Source organism: Dromiciops gliroides, chromosome 2 (genome assembly GCF_019393635.1).
Source record: "Dromiciops gliroides isolate mDroGli1 chromosome 2, mDroGli1.pri, whole genome shotgun sequence".
NCBI lineage: Eukaryota > Metazoa > Chordata > Mammalia > Microbiotheria > Microbiotheriidae > Dromiciops > Dromiciops gliroides.
The window spans coordinates 255,363,971-255,378,458 of NC_057862.1; the positions used below are offsets into that span (position 1 = coordinate 255,363,971).

The 14,488-nt window shown below is 36.4% G+C and overlaps 2 protein-coding genes across 3 annotated transcripts in view; one reads left to right on the top strand and one right to left on the bottom strand.

Annotated features, from left to right (window-relative positions):
• FNTB (farnesyltransferase, CAAX box, beta) overlaps window positions 1–14,488 on the top strand; it is a 119,025-nt gene that overhangs the window by 99,333 nt on the left and 5,204 nt on the right. The window lies entirely within an intron of this gene.
• MAX (MYC associated factor X) overlaps window positions 1–14,488 on the bottom strand; it is an 89,699-nt gene that overhangs the window by 20,739 nt on the left and 54,472 nt on the right. The gene's annotated exons all lie outside the window — the stretch shown is intronic.

Below are 14,488 nucleotides of genomic sequence, written 5' to 3' on the forward strand. Positions count from 1 at the left end.
TCCTAGCTATGTGATGGTAGACAAGTCACTTAACCTCTCTGAGCTTCAGCTTCTTCTTCTGCAAAATGGAGATAACATGTGAAGAAGAGTTTCTTTAAGAAAAACCAATGGGAAGGGTTTTTTTCAATAGCTTATTTTAACATGGTATGAAATTTGTTTCAGGTTCTAGCTAAGCAGGAGTATCAGAATAATTGGAGATTGGTTCGTATCCTAAGAGTTGATTGGTTACAACATCTTTCCAAGTTAGACCTAACTAAGACCCAGATCTTTGCACATTTCCTCCCATTCTCACATGTTGTTGTGTCCTGTCAAGGTTTTACATAACAGAGATAGAGTCCTTACCTTAGTAACCTCCAAATCCAAGCTACAGGGATCTGTTTCTGGTCTTAAAAGTTCTTTGACCACATACTAGTATGAGGTGGGCGCTTTGCTTATTGTTAGGTAGTCCTCAGTTTGTTTACTCATATGGAAGTGAGAAAATGAGTTTTGAAGACTTTTTTCCTCTGGAATAGGAGGTTTATGAAAGGACATGAATTTGGACTTTTTGATGTTCATGCTAGTCAGAATTGTTTGGGTTGAGAGAACAATAGAATTGTTGATCTTTCGGCATACTTAAGAGGTTCTCTGTATAGGAAACACATCGCAGATATGTGGATATGGTCACTTTGTGACTGCCAGAAAAATCTAGAAAGAACTACAGCAAGTCAGTCCTGTGTCAGTCTTCCTTTGACAGGGAAGAAGAGTGAGAAGAGCAACTTATTGATGTTCTCATTATTAGTTCACACTTTAGAGGATTTTTCCTATGTGCTTTTGCTTATAGAAAAGGTTATCCAGGGTTCATTGCTCCATCTAAGTTTTTTCATTGACTTAAAGGGAAAGCTTTCACTTCTTCAGACACCTTGGACTTTGAACATAGTGGGGCCACGATTTTGCACATACACATAGAGACACACAGACATACACACACATACATATCCATATTTACGTCTAATGGCAGCCATTTCTAGGGTGGGAGGGAAGGGGGGAAATTTACATGATAAATTTATTACATATTTAAAAGGAATAGCAAGTTGTGCATAATAGATTTGCAGTTTCATGTGCAATCACCTCTTTATTATTCTACTATATCATGGAAATGCTTGTTTTATTTCATAAATTAAAAATAAAATAATGAGGCCAGTGGTAAGAAAGGGAGCCTATAAGGAAGAAAAATATTATGATATATATCAAGAGGAAACATTTAATCTTGAATCTACATTAACTTATTGAGTGCTTGTAGATATTAGGTCACTCTATATATCCTGCTATAAGTATTACTTACCCAAGCTAAGAACCAATTACTTCAGAAAATTCCATTCAAAATAACTACAAATTGCAAGAGATAAGAGATTTATTTTTCATAGTTAGGATGCACCAGTATAACAAAAATGACTATGCTTTAGTGTTGTTCCTATCTAAATGCCATGAGGTCTCTATAGCATTAGATAAAGTAGTTCAGTTTGAAGGAACACAAAAATCTAGATTTTTGAGGAAAATAATGAAAAAAAAAGCACTGGAGTGAAGAGTATTATCAGATCTTGAACTGTATATAAAATATATTTTTATTAATTTTCAAAAAGAACTTTTTAAAGCAGCAATTTTTTTTCTAAATTTTTTTTATGGGGCATTGAGGGTTAAATGACTTGCTCAGGGTCACATAGCTAGTAAGTGTCAAGTGGCTGAGGCTGGATTTGAACTCAGGTCCTCCTGAATCCAGGGCCAGTGTTTTTATCCCACTATGCCACCTAGCTGCCCCCTAAAACAGTGATTCTTAAAACAATTTGGTACTGGCTAAATTATATATATATAATTTGATCAGTGGAATAGCTCAGATAAGCAGGACCCTAAAGCAATTGAATACAACCATTCAGTATTTCATTGAACCCAAGAACACAAACTACTTAGGGAAGTTATCCATTAACTAGGGTCTGACTCCCTTTTTGAGCTAATATCTGAGTTAAAGTTTGGGTCTTAGGTTTTTTCTGTTTAACCCCTTTTTGCCTCCTACATCACCTGGGCCCCATAGTAGGAGCAGCTTCATTAGCTTTCAGGTCTTACCCAGTCCTTCCCACCCCTCCACCCCCACCCCAATAGAATTTGCATAATTCTAATTTATATAAAGCTAGAAGGTCTACATACCTACTAAATCAAGTATAATTAGCATAGTTCTTAGAATATCCAATTCAGTTCAATTATTAAGTTCCCAATATTTGGTCAAGAGTATGCTAAGCCCTGGGGATACAAATTAGTAAAAGAAAGCCTGTCCCTGCCCTCAAAGATTTTATAATCTAATGTAGATCTTCCCAATTCTGACATTAATTTCTTATTTGTCCTTCAAGGTATTTTTTGCTGTGAGCCCATTTTCTCCATAAAATTGCACTAATTCATTTACAAAAGCCATTTCCAAAATACAAAGTAATATTATGAGAACCTATAACTTCAGAAGTTAGAGTTAAGAGTAAGGAATTTTAAAAATCTGTTTCCATTGCAAAGTTAAGAATCTTATAATAGCCCTAATCTCTCTCCATACTTTTTCTGGTAATGAATAGTTATTTTTCTTATTTAAAAAAATTTTTAGTAACATCTTTATTTTGTACATCACAATAACTTCCCTATATATTCTCCATCTTTCTGTGATTTTTTTTTTCATTTTCCCCAAAGCTTTTTATTTAAAAATTTTTTGAACAATCATATATAAATTTTTAGTTCCAAATTCTCTCACTCCCTCCTATCAAGAGGAAATAGGTGAGTGGAGATCCTTAGGTATTCCTCTGTAAAGAATTACACTCTCCCACACAGTCCAATTAAGATTAAAATGGTCTTCTATCTGGAGTTAGTGGTGTGAGGTCAGTCCAAGACTTAGCCTCAGGGGGAGGAGATAGCTTAGAAATGGCTTCCTCCCAGAACAGAAAAGGCCAAAGCTTTTATAAGTGAATAGTTAGGGGCAGCTAGGTAGTGCAGTTGATAGAGCACCGGCCCTGGATTCAGGAGGACCTGAGTTCAAATCCAACCTCAGACACTTAACACTTACTAGCTGTGTGACCCTGGGCAAGTCACTTAACCCCAATTGCCTCACCAAAACAAAAACAAAAAACCAACAAAATAAGTGAATAGATGGGGTGACCACCTGACAATGGAAAGTTCCTTTTGGGGGTGGGGTGGGGAAAGATTCCTGAGAGTAGGGGATAGCCCTGACTTCTGGAGTTATCTCTCCTAGCTCAGGTAGTAGCCACGTGGAATTGAGTTTCCTGCTATAGAATTTTATCTCCCCATACTTCTTAGGTGTATCTGTCCTGATATCTAGTTGGCCAAGATAAAGTTTAATAGTCCCTTAAATCCTAGATATGTCTGTCCTGTTATCTGGTCACCTTTAGTTTTCTTCTCCTTTCCTTTCCTTCCCCCCCCCTTTTTTTTTTTATTGGGCAGTGAGGGTTAAGTGACTTGCCCAGGGTCACACAGCTAGTAAGTGTCAAGTGTCTGAGGCTGGATTTGAACTGAGGTACTCCTGACTCCAGGGCGCGTGCTCTATCTACTGCGCCACCTAGCTGCCCCTGATTTTCTTCTCAAAGGAGAAACTTCTGATTCTTTTACCTATTTTTTCAAATAGTTTATATAGTATTAATATTTTTCAAATAGTTTACATAGCATTAGAATTGTTTAATTTTTTTGTAGAATTTGTTATCAATTGGGAAATAGCTTTTATTTTTATAAATTTGGCTCTTTTTCCTATATCGTTGAGAAATGAGGCCTTTATTAGAGAAACTTGCCATTAAAAAATTTCTCCCAGTTTCTGGCTTTCCTTTTAATTTTGGCTGCATTGGTTTTGTTTGTGCAAAACCTTTTTAATTTAATATAATAGAAATTATCCATTTTACCTCCTGCATTCCTCCGTCCCCCACCCCGCCTCTTTTATTTAGCTATAAGCTCTTTCTTCCTCATAGACCTGACAGGTAAATTTTTCAATTTTCTCCTAATCTGCTTATTCAAATTATGGGCTGTATAGGGTGTTCAAGGAGGACTACCACCTGGGGTGTGAGGGCGTACCAAGCCCTTTTCAGGGTTGCTTATGTACCTTTGGCCTCTGCCTGACACTCAACTCTTACCTGTGGCTCTACGAAGCTGTCACACCCTGGTAAGCAATCTAAGCAGACCAGTTAAACCACATTGAAGGTAACCAACAGGCCTCAGAACTCTTGGTGTGTTATCTCAAGTGTATGAAGACTTCCCCAGAATAAATTGAGTAGATCAGAACAATATCTTCTAATGACCAGGAAGGTGACTGAAGTAGGTCCTGTGGAGTGCTGAGAGCTTGATCAGACATTGAAGGAAGATATCAAGGTCATCTACTGCATCCTGAGCCATCACCAGATGTCTCCACTTTTGTCTTACCACTAGACTTGGATGACTCTGGAAGAGAGAGTGAGGCTCATGACTTTGTGCAATTCTACTTTATTTAAATGCAATTTTGTCAAGCTATCACCCCCATGATGTTACTAGTCCTCTTCAAAAATGAAGGACAAACAAATGCTATCATGTATTTATTTTGACCTTATCTTGGCATATGATGTGAGATGTTGGTCTATGCCTAGTATATGGTGTGAGATGTTAGTCTATGTCTAGTTTCTGCCAGACTGCATTCTAGTTTCCCTGTAGTTTTTGTTCAATAGAAAGTTCTTGCCCCCAAAATTTGCATCTTTGAGTTTATCAAACATTGGATTACTATGGTCATTTATTTCTGCATACTGCGTACCTAAACTTTTCCAATGATCTACCACTCTATTTCTTATCTAGTACCTGATTGTTTTGATGATTACCACTTTGTAATAGAGTATGAAATCTGGTGCTGCTAGGCTGTACCACTTCACTTTTTTTCATTGACTCCCATGATATTCTTGACCTTTTGTTCTTCCAAATGAATTTGCTATTATTTTTTCTAGCTCTGTAGAATAATTCTTTGGTGGTTTGATTGTTATGGTACTGAATAATTGACTTTAATTTAGGTAGAATTGTCATTTTTATTATAGTGGCTACCTACCCATCAGCAATTAATATTTTCCCAGTTGTTTAGATCTGTCTTTATTTGTGTGAAAAGTGTTTTGTAATTGTGTTCATATAATTCCTGGGTGGACTCCCAACAATTTTATACTGTCTGCAGGAATTTTTTTCTATGTTTTCCTCCTGTGTTTTTAATATATAGAAATACTGATGACTTGTGTGGGTTTGCTTTATGTCCTGCAACTTTGCTCAAGTTGTTAATTGTTTCAGCTAGTTTTTTAGTTGATTCTCTAAGTATAGTATAAGTATCATCAGCAGTAAGGGGTAGTTTTATTTTCTTATTGCCTATTCTTATTCCTTCATTTTTTTCCCTTATTGCTATAGCTAGCATTTCTAGTACAGTATTAAATAATTGTGGTGATTATGAGCATCCTTGTTTCACTCTTGATTGGGAAGGCTTCTAGATAATGCTTGCTGATGGTTTTAGGTAGATACTACTTATCATTTTAAAGAAAACTCCATTTATTCCTATGCTTTCAGTAATTGTTTTTTCATAGGAATGGGTATTGTATTTTGCCAAATAGCTTTTTCTGCATCTATTGAAATAATCTTATAATTTTTTTTATTGATATGGTAAATTATTCTGATAATTTTCCTAATATTAAACCAGCTCTGTTTCCCGGTATAAATATTGCTGTAGTCTCCTTCCTAATGTTTTATTTAAAATCTTTGCATTAATATTTATTAGGGAAATTGGCCTGCAGTTTTCTTTCTGTTTTTGCTCTCCTTGGTTTAGGTATCAAAACTCCTTCTTTACCTATTTTCCCAACTAGTTTATGTAGTGTTAGAATTGTTCTGGGGGCAGCTAGGTGGCTCAGTGGATAAAGCACTGGCCTTGGATTCAGGAGGACCTGAGTTCAAATCCAGCCTCAGACACTTAACACTTACTAGCTGTGTGACCTTGGGCAAGTCACTTAGCCCTCATTCCGCCCCCCACCCCCAATAAAAACAAAAATAATTAATTGCTCTTTAAATAAATGTTTGGTAGAATTCACTTCTAAATCCCTTGTGATTTTGTAACAAAGTAAAACAGTTAAGTAGAACAATGTATAATAAAGGTGATACATTTGGAATCTGTAGTCATCTGACCTTTGGATTCAATCTTGATCATCAAATGTATTCTGAGTTTAGTTATCATTCTGTATTATTTTTATTTGACTTATCACGGTGTGAGGACCAAAATTTGATATATGGAGCGTTATTTGGGTGACTCGCCTTAATATTGGGGTCCTGGAAATATGAGGGACTCTTTTAGGTTTAATCTCCCCTTTGAACTTTCCTTTTTATATATTCTTCCCAGGCCAATAAGAAAAGGAGCCTCTGAGCTTTAGTTCATAAAGAATCAGATTTTATTACTTGGGAATTAATTAAACCACAAAGGTGAAACCAATTAAGGGAATAAGGAAGTAGAAATACAGCTAGATAATCTTAACTCTAAGCTTAGCCTATACAATCCCAGAGCGTTCCCAATTAAGCTAGTTCAAAGGAATTTAGGGTTTTCCATAATTAAACTCACCAACCCTGGTCAGTCTACAGTTAATCATCAGAACAGCAGTCGCCCAAAACAGAGCAAAATACGCACCACCACCAGGTCTAGGACACCACGAGACTGCTCGCCAGGCCGAAAGAGAGTGAACTTTTGAACACACTCCGCCTACCAGAAGCTGCCTCCCTTCCAGTCCTTCAAAAGCTGCTCAATAGCATGCGCATGATTCAGCTAAAAACTTGCCACATTAATCTATACCATAAATAATTGTTACCACAAGGGTTATTTTTTCTCCTTAGTTTACTTTGCATCTATTCATAGCAGTCTTTACACATTTCTTTAGATTCTTAATATCCATTTCTTATAGTGCAACAATAATTCACCATATTCATATATCACAATTTATTCAGCAATTCCCCCCTCCATGGGTACCTACCTTTTTTCCAGTTTTATATCACAAAAAATACAGCTATGAATATTTTGGTACGTGTAGGACTTTTCATTTTATCTTTGAGTTACTTTTGGTACCCACCTGTTACTGGAATGGTTAAATCAATGAAAAGTTTAGTAACTTTTCTTATGATTCCAAATTGTTGCTACCAACAGAGGATTAGAGTGCCTGACTTTCCCCCAGACCATGTAACATTAGTATTTTCATTTTTAAACAATCTGCCAATTTTAGTGAAATTTTTTAAATGAGCACTTCTTGTTCTTCACCACCTAGAATATTTTTCCATGTTGTTGATGGTAATTTATATTTCTTCTTTTGAAAATTGTATGTTGAGAGAATAATATATACAATGTCTATAACAATGTAAGTGAAAAGATCACTAAAAAGAAAATGTATTCTGAGTAATTGGATTATCAGTGAAAGACCTGGAGAATAAATAACAAAATAGCCTTCTTCTGTCATAGCAAAGAAGTATAGGCCAGGTACTGTGCCACTCTCACTTGAAGAACTAAAGGAAAGTTAAAGTTAAAGGAAGCCAGAACTGTTTTTAAAAAGTTGGGGGGGGGGGGCAACTAGGTGGCGCAGTGGATAAAGCACTGGCCCTGGATTCAGGAGGACCTGAGTTCAAATCTGGCTTCAGACACTTGACACTTACTAGCTGTGTGACCCTAGGCAAGTTGCTTAACCCTCACTGTCCTGCAAAAACAAAAAAGTGTGGGGGGGGGGTCATTCCAGGTGTTGAATGGCAAAAGCACGGAAATAGGAGATGGAATCTTGGGTAGAAGAGAAAGCAAGCTGGCAATTTGGAAGGGAGTTAGTCTAAGAAGACTGGAAAGATAGGAACAAGCTAGGTTGTAAGCAGCTTTATATTCCAGACAAATTATTTCATCCTAGAAGGAATAGAAAACCCCTAGAGTTTGAATGAGGGTTGACATGGTCAGACCTGTGTTTTAGGAAAAACATTTCAGCATCTGTGTAGAGGAGGGATTGGAGCAGGGAGAAACCAATTAAGAAGCTATTGAAACAGTCCATGAGAGAGGTTACAGTTTGGACTTTCCTGGAACATTTTATCTTTGTTCCACATTTGTTCATTACTTACAATTGTCCTATTAAAATGATCACTTCCAAATGTCAGGACAATAATGAATATTATATACAGAAAGTTGTACATATTGTTAAACATAGTTGCTGTATGGGATATTTTACTTAATTCCTTTTTCCTTGTTTTACAAACAAGTTTCCATTTGGACAGAGTGTGAGAAGTAGCTTTGATGTAACGACAAAAGGCATCCATAAACTATGTTTTAAAAATTAAAAATCAAAACTATATTCATATCCTTTGCTTTTTTTCTATTACAGAATGCCCCTTGGTTTTATACATTTGTCATTTCCCTGTCTATCTTGAAAATCAAACTTTTATCAGATACATTTAATGCAAATAATTTTTATATTCTATAATTTTTCTTTTTCTAACAATAGCGATTTGATTCATGTAAAAGCTTAAAATTTTGTTTAACTGAAATAATTTTATGTTATGATGTCCTCTATTCCTTGTTAGTTAAGAAATCTCAATCTATCTTTAGAAAAGTTATTTCCTGTTTTCCTCTAATTTTTTTTTATGATGTAATCTTTTATATTTAGATTGTATATCTATTTTTATCTTAATATAACATATAAGATACTGGTCTAGACTTTTTCCTGCCAAGTTGCGGTTTTTCAAGCACTTCGTGTCAAATAAGGACTTCTACTCAGCAATCATTTTTTTTTTCTTTTTGGTAAGGCAATTGGGGTTAAGTGACTTGCCCAGGGTCACACAACTAGTAAGTGTTAAGTGTCTGAGGCCGTATTTGAACTCAGGTCCTCCTGAATCCGGGCCCAGTGCACTATGCCACCTAGCTGCCCCTCCAGCAATCATTTTTGTTCTTAGATTTGGGGAATGCTAGAATTCATTTACTTCTAGGTCTTGTTTGCTTATTGTGTTCCACTAATTTACTTTTCTTATTTTTAACTAGTACCAATTCATTTTGATGACTGCTGCTTGGTAGTTAAATTTGAGTGTTGCTAATTGCAAGCCCCTTTCATTTTTTTCTCATGATTTCCCTTGAGATTTTTCACCTCTTGTTCCTTCAGATGAATTCTGTTATTATTTTGTCTGCTTCTATAAAATAATCCTTTGGTAAAGTCAGTAAAACAAGTCGCATCATCCTCTTTATTCTACTGGTACAGGTTAGTCATGTTGGTTAGTCATTGCTCTCTAGTCATTTGCATTTTCTTCTCCTCACTACTATGGAGTCCAGTACTGAAGGCTGTAGGATATAGTACTCATTTTACACTTGTCACAGGATATTCAGTAAGAATGCGTTATACAAGGTTGTGCAATGTACTTGGACTAATCTTTGACCAATTGCTGTTCACAGATCCTTTTTTTCATTCCTACAGCTTCACTTATTAAAAATAAAAAATGTACGAAAGCATTTTTGTAAATAAGACTTTTGGAAGCTTTGACTTGCCTTCTTTTTGTCATGAGCCTATTTACTCCTCCTTGGGCAGCTTGCTGCTTCCCTTCAAGACCATAGTAGATGTGGAGGGAAGAAGCAGTGAGCTTCCCCTACTTCACCTGCCCCCCAAAACAAAAAAAATGACAACCTGAAAGATTTTTTAAAAATGCACCAGACTGAATCCTGATCAAGAAATACAAGATTAAAAAAAAGTCAAGTTTTCCAGCCCAAGTCAGCATAGAGAGACAGACAGAGAAGTCTGCAGATACTGGGGTATTCCAATGCCAAGCAACACTGTAAACCAAGCAAGAGAAGGTCCCAGATCCAGCATAAAGGGGCCCAAGCTTCTGTAGGATGTAGGAAAAGGTACCAACTGCCAGTTCTGTTGTTCATTATACTCAGTTCTGGGTCATAAATCTAGGGCATACTGAGGAGAGTACCAGTGGCAGTTTGCTGACATGCCAAGGAGGCAAGCCTAGTGATATGTTGCCCAGATCCAAAGCTTCTGTTGCTCCTGAGATCTTAGAATGACCCAATATTATTCCTTTTATTTATTTATTTATTTTTGGTGAGGCAATTGGGGTTAAGTGACTTGCCCAGGGTCACATAGCCAGTAAGTGTTAAGTGTCTGAGGCTGGTTTTGAACTCAGGTCCTCCTGAATCCAGGGCTGGTGCTTTATCTACTGCGCCACCTATCTGCCCCTACACAATATTCTTCTGAAGAAACATCAATAAAACAAGCCCAGGCATTTTCTCCAGAAGTGTGCAGAGCCTGGCCCTAACATAATGTCTAAAGTCAGGAAGTAGGTTGAAAGAGGGATTAAAGAAAGAATTCCCCCATAAAAAGTTATCATGGTAACAGGGATGCTTAAGACACAAACCTAGAAGAAAAGAATGATTCCTACAAGCAGAGCCTCAAAAACAAACCTCAGACAAAAACTCAGCTAGCATTCCTGAAAGAGAAGAAAGCAAGACTTAAAAAGAGAGAGAGAAAGTAAGCATTTTAACAATAATTCAAGTGAAAGTGTTAAAAGAAAACATTAGAAAGGAAATGAGAACTATAGAAAAAGACTTGGAAAGGGAATTAACAAATTTGGCACAAAATTTACAAAACCTTACCCAAGCAACGAACTCTGAAAATTAGAATTGACTAAATGGCAGCTTAATGATTCCATGAAACAACAATATTAAAGTCAAAAGACTGAAAAAAATTAAGTATCTCATAATATTAAAGTACCTTATGAAAATAAGGCATCTCATAGCAAAAACAAGTGATCTGAAAAACACATCTAAGAGAGAAACTTTTAAGAATCATTGGGCTAATGAAAAATACTCTAAATCACTATTGATCAGAGAAATGCAAATTAAAGCAACTCTAAGGTGCCACCTCACACCTATCAGAGTGGCTAGTATGCCAAAAAAGGAAAATGTTGGATGTTGAAGGGGATGTGGGAAAACTGCAATGCTGTTGGTGGAGTTGTGAACTGATCCAGCCATTCTGGACAGCAATTTGGAACTCTGCCCAAAGAGCTATAAACTTGTGCATACCCTTTGATCCAGCAATACCACCGCTAGGTTTATATCCTGAAGACAACCAAAAAAAGAGAAAAGGACCTATTTGTACAAAAATATTTATAGCATTTCTTTTTGTGGTGGCTAAGAATTAGAAATCAAAGGGATGTCTATCAATTGGGGAATGGCTAAACAAGATATGTATGAGAACCAGGGCACCACCCCCTGCCAAGAAAGATATTGTGAGAATCAGGGTGCCGCCCCCTGACAAGAAAGCATGTGACCTTTCTTAGGTTTCTAAAGTCAGACTAGCATCCTGGAAGTTGCCTCTATTCAAAGACTGCCTTTAAGTCATGTCAATCAATGGACTTGCATGCTACCAACCAATTAGCTTGGAGCTGTGTGTGGGGACAGCCCCTCTTCTGGTCCTGCAGGAAGCTTCTGCTCAAACAGGCTGGGAAACTGTCTCTTTTGTTCGGGAACAAGCTCATGGTGGCAGAAGAAGCAGGCCAGGGTAGACAGGTTTCCTATCTTTCTGAACTTCACAAGTTCTCTCTTTACTCTTTAATAAATGCTTAATGCCCAAAGACTGGTGTTAAAGCTAATTTAAGACAACCACAGATTTAGTTTTACTCATCACATATGGTATATGATTGTAATGGAATATTTTGTGCTATAAGAGATTACAAGCAGGATGATTTCAGGAAGACCTAGAAAAACTTATATGAACTGATGTATAATGAAGTGAACAGAACCAGGAGAACATTGTGCACAGTGATAGCAATAGTGTGCTCAAGAACTGTGAATGATTTAGCTGTTCTCAGCAATACAATGATCCAAGACAATCCCAAAGGACTAATGATGAACCATACTATCCATCTCCAGAGAAAGAACTGATACTGATTAAACATAGACTTGAAGTGTGATATTTTTTACTCTTTAATTTTTTTCTTTTATTTGCATCTTCTTGTACAAAATGACTAATATGGAAATATTTTACATAATTTAAAAAAAAAGAATCATTGAACTACCTGAAAGTCAGGACCAAATGAAGAAGCCTAGTCATCATATTTTTTAAAATTGTAAAAGTATTTTAAGATGTTTTCAGACTAGAAAACACATTGGAAATAGAATCCTCTGGTTACTTCCTGAAAGAAACCTCAAAATGAAAACTACCAGGGACATTAGAGAAAAAATACTTCAAGCAGTCAGAAAGAAAGAATTCAAGTACCAAGGATCACCCATGATTTAATAGTCACTATTGTAAAGGAATGGAGAATTTGGAATATGATATTCCAGAAAGCAAAGGATATAGACTTACAACCAAGGATAACTTACCCAGAAAACCTGAGTAAAATGAATGTTATGGGGGCAGCTAGGTGGCGCAGTGGATAAGGCACCAGCCTTGGATTCAGGAGGACCTGAGTTCAAACCCAGCCTCAGACACTTACTAGCTGTGTGACCCTGGGCAAGTCACTTAACCCCCATTGCCCTGAAAAAAAAAAAAGAAAATGAATGTTATGGGAGAAAAAATGGACTTTTAAGGAGAGGACTTCCAAGCATTCCTGATAATAAGAACAGAGCTGTGCAGAAACTTCAAAGTATAGTCACAAGAGTTAAGAGAAATGCAGAAAACTAACCATGAAACATAAACAATCATAAGGGACTAAATCAAGGATAAATTGTTCTCATATGGAGAAATACTTATGTCTCCTCTGAACCTATTATCATCAGGGATCATAGTCTAATTATGCAGAAGGCCTAGTAGAGGTTCTGTTATGTCTTGATGATCTTGAAGATGGATGGAAAGGGAGAAAAAGAATACACTGGAAGCAAAAGGGAGGGAACAATTAAGGAAATTTATCTCACATAATCAGGGCACACAAGTAGAAATCTATAGAAACAAAAAGGAAGGGGGCAGCTAGGTGGCCAGTGGATAAAACCACCAGCCCTGGGTTCAGGAGGACCTGAGTTCAAATCTGGCTTCAGACACTTGACACTTAACTGTGTGACCCTGGTCAAGTCACTTAACCCTCATTGCCCCACCCACCCCCCAAAAAAGAAAAGAAACAAGAAGGAAGGAGAGGGGGAGTGACACATACAGAAATGGATCTCTTATCTGAATTGGTCAAAGGAGGGGAGAATACACACCTACTCACAGAATTTAGTACAGAAATGTGTTTTACTCGACCAGGAAATAGAGAAAGGAAAAGTGAGCATTAGAGGGTAGATTAAGTGAGGGGTTATAAACAAAAGAAATGACAAGGATGTACAAAGATATTTATAGTTCTTCTGGTAAAAAAGAATTAGAACCTGAAGAGGTATTCGTCAATTGGGCAATGACAGCATAAGTTATGATATTAATGTGATAGAATACTATTGTGATGTAAGAAATAATGAAGGTAATGATTTCAGAGAAACCTTTGAAGACTTGTATGAGCTGATGCATAGTAAAGTGAGAACCAAGAGAACAGTGTATATAATGACAGCAGTGTTGCCTTTTCACTTATTTTCTTTTTAAATATATTTTTATTTCATTAAATATTTCCCCCAAATGACAGATATTGTAGGGAATATGGAGAAAATGCAACATAAATGCAGTATTGGTAGAGTTGTAAACTGATTCAACCACTCTATAGAGCAATTTGGAACTGTGGTCAAAGGGCTATAAAACTCTTTGACCTAGCAATACCACTATGTTTGTATCCAAAAAAGAGATTAAAAAAACTAAAAGGAAAATGACCTATATGTACAAAAAATATTTATAGCAGCTCTTTTCTGGTGGCAAAGAATTGGAAATTGAGGGGATGCCCATCAGCTGGGGAATGGCTAAACAAATTATGGTATGTGATTATGATGAAATACTATTGTGCTGTAAGAAATTATCAGGATGCTCTCAGAAAAACATGAAAAGACATATGAGCTGATACAAAGTGAAATGTACTATGTACAAAGTAATAGCAATATTGTAAGATGATCAGCTGTGAATGACTTGGCTATTCTCAGCAATACAGTGATCTAAGACAACTGTGAAAGATACATGATGAAAAATGCTATCCATCCCCAGAGAAAGAACTGATGGTGTCTGAATATAGGTGGAAGCATAAAAAGAAAACAAAAACAAATATTTCCCAGTAATGTGTGAAATTTTTTAAAGGTTTATTTTTAAAAATTTGGAGTTCCAAATTCTCTTACCCCACCTGTTGAGAAGGCAAGCAATCCGGTATTGATTAAACATGTGAAGTCATACAAAACATTTCCATATTCTATGGTGCAAAAGAAAACACTCATAAACACACAAACAAGAAAAATAAAAGTAAACAAAAAAGTATGCTTCAGTCTGCACTTTCATCAGTTCTCTGGAGAGACACCATCATGGGTCCTTTAGAATTGTTTTGGATCATTGAATGACAACAATAGTGTAAAGGCAAACTACAAAAGACTTAA